The following is a 9,068-nucleotide window of genomic DNA, read 5'->3' as shown; positions in this document are numbered from 1 at the left end:
GGAGTCGGGTCGAGTCAGCAAATCGAAAACGCTATTACAGAGGAATTGCAAGTCGATTAAATAAAAGCTATGCAAATATCCGTTCGACTTTCAATTCCTTTGTGAGGACAGAATTTTAGCGTACGTTTCTTTTGCAAATGATTCAAGAGTCAAGCTCTAGAATTATTTACTTATTTCCTAGCTAGTTTCTCGCGCGAGAGATTATAGCAAAACGTCGGCCAACCTTCCTGACCATGACCGTACATAACATTAACCAATTAAAACGCGACTGCTGTCTACCAACGTTGCGCAAGAATTCAGTACATAGATTTTGGGGCTATGTATTTGACGGGAGTTAGCGATCTAGTATATAGTATAGATATCTGTGGTTTTACCGCGCCAATTTTCGGTGAGATCGCGGAAGCGAGGACTTAAAAATAACAATCAATGAACAAAAGGGCTAAGAGCCTTGACTAGGTGTTACACACAGAAAAATATATACTACCTGCAAGCAAATATTATTTGTTCCAAGTTTATATATCCACAAATCTATCATAATGTCGTCGTAAGTATTACATGTATATTTACTCAAAACATATTCTGGTTCTTAGTAAGTCTAGTACTTCAAACAAGAATACATAGAATTATTTGAAGCAAAACAACTTTGTTTCTTCTGATTTTATTAAAAGAAGCATACGGAATTCTTCGATAAGTTTTATAATTTTCTTCAAAGAAGAATAAATTCTTTCTTTGAGTATAAGATGGCAGGCTTTTCTAAGACTAGTAACAAGTATATCTTGAAACTATTATTAAGAAAATATTCTTCGTTGAAGCAAACTATTACTTAAACAGAATAAATTAAACTGAGTAATTACTTTTCTTGACTGTACAATAATATTTTTCTGTGTGTAGTGTCACAATAATAAAATTCTCATATATTCAAAATATAAAAATACAAACGTTTCGGCTTTTCTCTAGGCCATCTTCAGTGTATAAAATATAATTTAAACATAAAGTCAAAAGATAAAAATCGCTCGCCACGCAAATCATAACAGCTGTAATGTGTGAGCCGTTTTTTTCGGACTTATTAGCTGCTGTGGATTGAAAGATCGTCGTCGAGATATAAGTTTTTGTGTTGTAGAGGTGGTAAAAGTCGACTAAGGGTCTGTTCTTTATTGCTGCACTCCTGAACTAGTGCACACTGGTGCAATGAGTTGGAATGAGAGGTAATCTATTTGTTTCATTTTAACTTATTGCACTAGTTCAGTAGTGCAGTAAAGCCTTGTGTCCACGATCCAAGAACTTTGTCCAAGTTCTAGTTTCGAGAAATGTGTAGCCAATCAACCTGCAGCTATTCCATAAAAGCTGCAAGGTGATTGGCTACGCATTTCTCGGAACTAGAACTTGGACACAGTTCTTGAATCGTGGACACAAGGCTTAATAAAGAACAGGCCTAAAATAGGTTTGCGCGTATCTTTCGGTGGAACAAGCGCGGGAAAAAAGACTCAATAGCGCGCCGCGGGCCCTTTAATCGCGCGCTCAAACGGAGTTATCTATTCGTTACGCAAAATTACGTAACATTTTTTAAGCCACACAGATAACTGCCGCGAGGCGCAGCGCTCGCAGTAGACTTTTGTCCCGGGAGAAGCGGGGCCGGCGAGAGACAGCGGCTTCAACTCACTTCGTCTTCACGTGCGAGGAGGCGTAGCATGCTTGACCGGTGTCCTCTTAAGCGTGTCCCAGCGTCTCCACTCGCGGCGTAAACGAAGACGTCTCAGGCGACGACGACGACGACGAGTCGCTCAATTTCAGCGCGACAACTTCCCGGAGTCAGACTCTGTGCCCGCACAGTATCCGCGACTGCCCTCGCGCACCGCTCGGCTACGCTCGACGACGTGGTCGCCGTTAAAATATTCCCGGCCGCGTCCGGGCAGGAGCAGCGATCTGGTGCATCACGCGCCGCGTGCTGTTCTTCCTCTGCGAACGCGTCCTGGAAAAGGGGAGAGAAAAAAGTGAGACAACGCTAGGGGAATCGGGCCCTACGCTCGCGCTTCGCTTCCGCAGCGAAAGCTACGATCGTTAGCTTACTTCTAGGAAAGCGGTTTACGGCCGAGTACTCGGCCGCGGTTCGCGCTGGGATCATGAATCTTCTCTCTCTCTCTCTCTCTCTCTCTCTCTCTCTCTTTCGCGCGCGCGCGCGGTGAACTCGTGGAAAGTGAAACGTTTCATCGAGGAATTCAATATTCGACAATAAACTGTTTCACGAGTTCACGCTAGAGGAAAGGATTCATGATCCGAGCCCGAGACGCATCTCGACGCAGCAGGGGGGAGGTGCGCGACTTTCATTTCGCGCGCGAATCCGCTCCCGTTTTCTTTCCTCTTGCGAGGAGCTTGACCGCGATGCCACAGGCCTGCGTCCACGATGCTAGAGAGCTTGGTCCAAGTTTCGGAAAAATGTGTGGCCAGACAACTCGCGGCTTACATGGAACGGCTAGAACTTGGACAAAGTTCTGGGCGTCGTGGACACAGGTCTTTGCCTCGCGGGTTTCTCAACTTCCGTGCCGTCTCGCCCGCCTCGGAAATTCCGCGGAGACTCGAGACGATGCTCGCGAATCCCGGCGAATGTCCCCCCCTCCCCCCCGAGAGCCGAGTGCGGCACACTGGCCGCAGCTGGGACGGATTCTCCCGGGCCGTTCGACGGGATGAGTCACGCGCGCGGCGACGCGCCGCGACGTTCGATTTTCAGACAGCTCTATCTTATCGAATTTTTACAATCTCACGAGCATCGTTAACGGCACTCGAGTCTAACAATCGCTCCCGCGGTTGGCGCGAAACGCCCGGCCACTTTCTAGCGCGCCACGTGCGTCCGAGGGCGGACGCGGCGAGAATTGGCGGCGAAGAAACGCGGCGGATCTCGATCTCCTCTCGTTCGGCCTGCGACGCGATATCGATCGCCGGCGCGACAAGGGTTGTCGATTCTGTGCCTTGCGCTACGGCGAAGATGCTAAAAGCGACCGGCTTTCCAACCGTCCCGTTGGAAAGAGACAAAGCCGCTCGCTTTCGCGGCATTTTCGCTTTATTGCAAGACGCAGAACTGACCCCAAGGCTTCGGCTGATGGCAGAGAACAATCCGTAAACGCTTAAGACTGTCTCAGTCGTAGACGTAGGGCAAGGCAGAGAGAAACGTAAGTCGTATACAACAGCCTTTCACGACTTACGTTTCTCTCTGCCTTGCCCTACGTCTATGACTGAGACAGTCTTAAACGTTTGCGGATTGTCCTCTGCCATTCAGCCTTCCAAAGTGCGTCTACGACGGCCGTGGCGTTGCTATAGTTACAGTGTTTGCGGCAGCGTGGTTAACATTGCGCAACAAACGTAGCCGGATCCGCTTGGACCTCGCGGCGGGCCGCCTTCCCCCGCGCGGCATAAAAATGAAATCGGCAAATATCGACCGGGGGGGGGGGGGGGTAGCGGGTCGAGAACAATTGACAGCGGACGACACGGCGACGGCCACCCATCGCGAAGCGATTCACGCGACCGCGCGCCCGGCGCAAACAACGAAATCTCAACAGACGCAACGGGGTAAACTCTTCGATCGCGTAGATCTCTCTCTCTCCCCCCCCTCTCTTTTTTTCTTCGAGCCTCTCATTCCCCGCGCCCGAGAACCGGGCCAGCTGATCCGCGATCGCGCGGTCGTCGCCTATCAATCAAATTCCTCCCCTTTTTTTCCTCGTCGCTCCCGCTTATCGAGGCGTTTCGCTGTCAGCGCCGGGCGGCAGCTCCGGCGCACGCGTCCTCCTCCGATCTGCCGCCGCGCAAAGCGGAATGTTGTTAAACTCGGGATTTTTAAAGCTCGCGTACACGCGCGCGGTAAGTAATCTCTCTCTCTCTCTCTCGGCGCGACGGCTCGCGCGAACGGGGATCGGCGCGCTACCGCGTGTCTAGCGCGCGCGCGCGCGCGCGCGACGCGAAAAACAGCGCGACGAGAGGAAGCTGGAACGCGCACGAACGCGTCGCGGCGCGTGCAATCGCGCCGGAAGCGGCCCGATATTTCACCGCGGCAGGGCAATCGGGCGTATATTGCCGACCGCGACGAGGCGAGACAAAGGGAGCGACGGACGCGAGCTTCGGCGAGCGGGGTAAGGAGAGAAAAAAAAGAAGGAAGAAGAGATCGAGAGAGCGGAAGAGAGAAAGACGGCGACCGCGGAACGAGGAATCGAGAGCGGGCAAAAGCCCGAAAGGAAAAAGGATCCGGAGGGGGAGGGAAGGAAGACGGGGGGGAGAGAGAAGGGAAAAGGGAGACTTCGACCGGGAGTGCCGGCAGGAGGGCGAGAGCGGGAGAGAAGGGAGGAGGCGCCGGAGGGCGAGGGAAAACGGGAATCCGAGCCCGGGGGCTTTCCCGAGGGTTGCGATTTCTCTTCTCTCTCTCTCTCTCTCGCTTGCGGGGAGACAACACGCGCCTTCCGGCGCGACGTGCCGTATTTTAATTTTATCATCACGCCGCGCGACGTACACACGCAACGTAACGCAACGTAACGCAACACGCACGCACACGGACGCGCGCGCTCGTAACGCAGGTAAATTAAAGCAGCGGCACACGGTCTGACGCATTACCACGTGATACGCTCGCGGCGAATAAATGAAAAAGAACGGAGCCGCGCCGCGGTCGTCGCTTCCTCGTCACCGTCGTCGGCCGCGCGCGCGGCGTCTATTGCATAACGCGCCGCGTCGACGCCGCACGTTTCTTCCCGACGAACGCGCTCCGGACTCGGGGGAGCCGCCAGCTCGCGCTGCCGCCCGCGTCCGTCCATCCGGTCAACGGCAAACGCGGCGGCCGCGGGAGGTCGGAGGGATCGACTGGGCCCGACGGGGCCCCCGGCTCGTGCCAACTCGCCTCGCGAGCGAGTCTCTCCCGTAACGGAAGGCGCTACGGCGACAATGACGAGGAGCGCGGCGGTAACTCGCGTCGACCTCTCCCCCTCAGCGCCGTCGCGCTGCCGCCTCCTCGCGAAAGGACGCGCCACTCTGCTCTACCCGGAATCGGCCACTATTGCCCTCCCCCTCGCCCCGCGCGCCGCGCGGCTCCCGCGTCTCGTTCCCGCGACGACGGCGAGAGAGTATCGAGCGCGTTCTACGCCGTCGCCGCGTCGTGGAGCAGCACACCCGAACAATAACACGCGAACACGCAGGCGGTATGACCGGGGGCCGCGACGACGACCGATATCCTCCGCCGCCACCTCCTCCTCCTCCTCCTCCGCCACCACCGCCGCCGCCGCCACCTCCTCCTCCTCCTCCTCGTTACCGCTTCGAACGGCCGAAGACGCCGTGCAGGAACACGCCCGCGCGTCGTCCGCATAAGAACGAGCGGCTCCCTCGGCGGTGCCGCCACCGGAGACGATCGTCTCGCGACGTACAATGGCGGAGCAAAAAAAAACAGGCCTCGAAGGTAGTCGCTTCCCTCGGATTCACGGGTTACAACGCGCGCTCTCCTTCCTTTCTCGCTCGCTCGCTCTTTTTCCGTCTCTCCCCCTCTCACTCTCTCTCTCACGCGCGCGCTCAGGCTCATTCTCTCGCTCTCTCTCGCTCGCTCGCCCGCTCTCTCCCTATCTCTATCTCGCTCGCTCTCACCTCTTCGTGGCCGGGCTCGGCATGCTCTCGTGGGATAGCGCCGCAGGCTCTAGCGAGGGAACGCTGCCCGAGCCCCGGCCCTGCGGGGGCCACTCTCGCGCACAACACCACCTCGTGCACGATGTCGCCGGTACGAGCCGCACACCGATACCGGACTGCGAGAACGTCCGAGCACGTCCGTCACACCCAGAAACGCGCACGATAATCCCCGTCGTTCGCGCTCGGCTGCTCTCGTCCACCGCCGATCTCCGTTTGCGAGGCGACGCGCGCGCGTTCTCTCCTCTCTCTCGCTTCCTCTCCTCCCGTACGTATCGCTCTCTCGCGCTCCCTCTCCTCTTCTCTCTGTCCCTTCTCACGTAACTGTCGTCACGCTACGTCGTACGTGCACGTCGGCCGTCCCGCGGCGCGCGGGCCGCCGCGCCGCTTCCTTCCTTCCACGCGCGAGAAAAAAAAGAGGCACGCTCGGGGGACACGCACGGGGCACCGTCGCGCGAAACGAAGCCTCGCGCACGGTGCCGAGGTAACCGTCGTCGTTGCACCACGCGCGATCGGGCCCGAGCACGATCACTCACGCACGCACACACACACACACCCGCGCGCGCGCGCGCACGTCCCGTCGTACCGTCGGGCTCGTTCCTCGAGGCCGCTTCGGAAAGTCGCACTCGACAACGACGCGAGCTATTTATCAATAATATATATAGGAAATCCGACCAACTTCGCTCGCCGCCATCGGCCGTGATGCTGTCGCGCGCGATCGACCAATACTGCGGCGCCGCTGGCCGGATGTGGCCTTCGTGGGCCACGCCGCCCAATCGGATTCGTTTGCCGCTACCGCAACGTCCGATGCTAAAGTCCGACCCGCAAGCCCGCCGTAGCCGCGTGCAGGCGGCAGCGCGCACCGCGCTGCCGCGCGTGCGCGGCGACCCGCAATTGGCCGGGGCCGCGCGCGCTTCGCGCGGGCGCCAAATTCGACGCGAGCCTCGGCCGTCCCGGTAGTTTCACGCGCAATTTTCCTCGCGTCTCTCTCTCAACTCTGTCTCTCTCACTTTCTCTCGCACGTTTTGTGTTTTCAAAAGTTACCAATACGTCTCGATACAAGGTTTGCGACGCGTTATCGCGGACTGCGACCTCGCTTCGAGGCCCCCGTCCTTTCCAAATATGGCATCGCGTCGCGCCGCGCGACGTAGGCGGGCGATTGCCGATCGAACGACGATCGGAGACATTTCACTACGGCGCTCCGTATGTTCGCGAGAAGGCCATACTTTGCGCGCGCGCGCTGACAATTTACAACTAATAATCGGAATACCTTATACTAAAGTTTCCTCGCTGTTACGCAGAACCGTGTGACGTGGCGCAATCGATGAGATATTACACTCTCCGCTGCTTTTACGCGCGGGTCGAGCGACCCGCTCGGGCGGCGCGCAACTATTGCACCTGTCGTCCGAGGCTTGCATCAGATATACATACGGAGTTTTCTGGTTTATTCGTCGACCCCACGATTTACATAGTGTCGCCGTCAGGTGGCGCGTCGAGTGCCGTCTGGCGCCCCAATTGGTCGATCGATACGAGATGCGATACTTTGGCACCGAAAAGATTTAGGTCCGTATCCTGAATCTTCTTTTGTCGATGATAAGCGCCTCTGAAAGGCTAATAACGCTAATAACAGAGGGAAGCCTGAGAGCTGCCACAGCCGGGTTTTATGTGATCCTCGAGTGCGATACGCCCTCTGGGAACATTAGAAAACGTGGACATCAACTACGTAGCCAATATCCACGTTTTGCCAAGTGGATAACGCAGATTTGCACAATTTTGATCGCGTCCCGCGCTATGCTTAGGCCGGTATTTATAGTCGATTCTTATTTCAAAATAATCTTAAGTGTTGTCTTAAAAGGCTAATACGGCTCTGTGATGGGTTAAAAACACATTAAGAGTATTCTTAAGATGATCTTAAATGTAAGAATGGACTATAGCCAACGGCACACGATACAATTTTTCTTACTGGATTGCTTACGAGAGCCAATCAGAGTTTAGCTTTAAGTCACCTGATCTAAAACTCTACGTCTTTACTAGCTCTCGTAACCAATCTGGTAGGAAAAATAGTATCGTGTGCCGTTGGCTTATGAATACCAGCCTTAGCTTTAGGGCTTGAATAGAAGGCTTTCTTAGGCCGGGTCTACAATAGGTATAGTAAAGCTTTGTCTACATAGAAGTCGTAAAGTCGTAGTCGTAAGAATAGTCGACTATGATTGGTCAATTCTTATGTGTCTGACGGAATTAACCAATCACAGTCGATTATTCTTACGACTGCGACTCTGCGACTCTCATTGTAGACCCCGCATAAGCCGTAAGAATAATCGACTGCGATTGGTTAATTCCGTCAGACATATAAGAATTGACCAATCATAGTCTATTAGGCTGGGTCTACATAGGATGTAGTAAGTCGTGTCGGAAGAAATTGACCAATCACAGTTCATTATTCTCCTTACGGTCGAAGAATAATGAACTGTGATTGGTCAATTTCTTCCGACACGACTTACTACATCCTATGTAGACCCAGCCTAAGGAGAATAATGAATTGTGATTGGTCTATTTCTTCCGACACGACTTACGACATCCAATGTAGACCCAGCCTTATTCTTATGACTACGACTTCGCGACTCTCATTGTAAACCCCGCATAAGCCTTAAGCCGTAAGAATTTATCCAAGCACACGTGAGACTGAGGGGAATAAATGTCTGTAATTGGATAATTTCTTCCGACTTAAGGCTTATGCGGGATCTACAATGAAAGTCGCAGAGTCGCAGTCGTAAGAATAATCGACTGTAATTGGTTAATTCAATCAGACACATAAGAATTAACCAATCATTGTCGACTATTCTTACGACTACAACTTTACGACTTCTATGTAGACGAGGCACAGTATAACCAGTATGCCCACTCTCTGTCGGCACCTTTGATCTGGGCGTTCTCAATTTTCCGCCATGTTTTTATTCGCGCCAACAGTGTATCAACGGCTAAAAGTGCCTGGACCCTTTTCAGGATCGTATCCAGGAAAGGCGCATACGAACTGGCGTACATTATTTATTGTAAATGGAAATGGCCTATAAAAAAAAATGTTCTAATAAAAGTAATTAATGTAATTACTTGCTCCAACGTATAAATGTATTTACGCGTTATTCATCAATACTGCGAATTTTTCCATGTCACACCTACTTTGTACTAACACACGTACAAAAATCCTGTGATTGGTCAGAATAAAAACATGTCGGATGCGCAGTACGGATCGGCGCGAACGTGAAACAAAAGAGCGAGTGGGCATACTAGTTATACTGTGGTAAAACGCCAGCGTGGCCGCTCTCAGAGGATTTAGAATACAGTTACCATATCTTGCAACAGTATATTACCATATACTGCTTAAAGTTATCAACCGTGGATAAAGTTTCATGATTATCTCTGGAGCC

The 9,068-nt window shown here is 53.3% G+C and overlaps 1 protein-coding gene across 2 annotated transcripts in view; it reads right to left on the bottom strand.

The window, feature by feature from the left end:
- LOC105558691 (KAT8 regulatory NSL complex subunit 1) overlaps positions 1–7,500 on the bottom strand; it is a 16,056-nt gene extending 8,556 nt beyond the window's left edge. Inside the window, exons 1-2 of one of the 2 annotated variants that reach the window (XM_012006516.1) lie at positions 6,914–7,500; positions 1,661–1,969 (exon numbers count right to left, since the gene is read on the bottom strand). The gene's annotated coding sequence lies outside the window, so the exon portion shown is untranslated. Of the gene's footprint in view, positions 1–1,660; positions 1,970–5,607; positions 6,429–6,913 lie in introns of those variants that run through there. The other variant, XM_012006515.1, reaches the window with a different exon arrangement.
- Positions 7,501–9,068: the final 1,568 nt, after the last annotated feature.

Source organism: Vollenhovia emeryi, unplaced genomic scaffold (assembly GCF_000949405.1).
Source record: "Vollenhovia emeryi isolate VEMERY1.0 unplaced genomic scaffold, V.emery_V1.0 DF939321.1, whole genome shotgun sequence".
Taxonomy (NCBI): domain Eukaryota; kingdom Metazoa; phylum Arthropoda; class Insecta; order Hymenoptera; family Formicidae; genus Vollenhovia; species Vollenhovia emeryi.
Note: the sequence above shows the minus strand (reverse complement) of the source record. Positions and strands in the feature narration are given on the sequence as shown.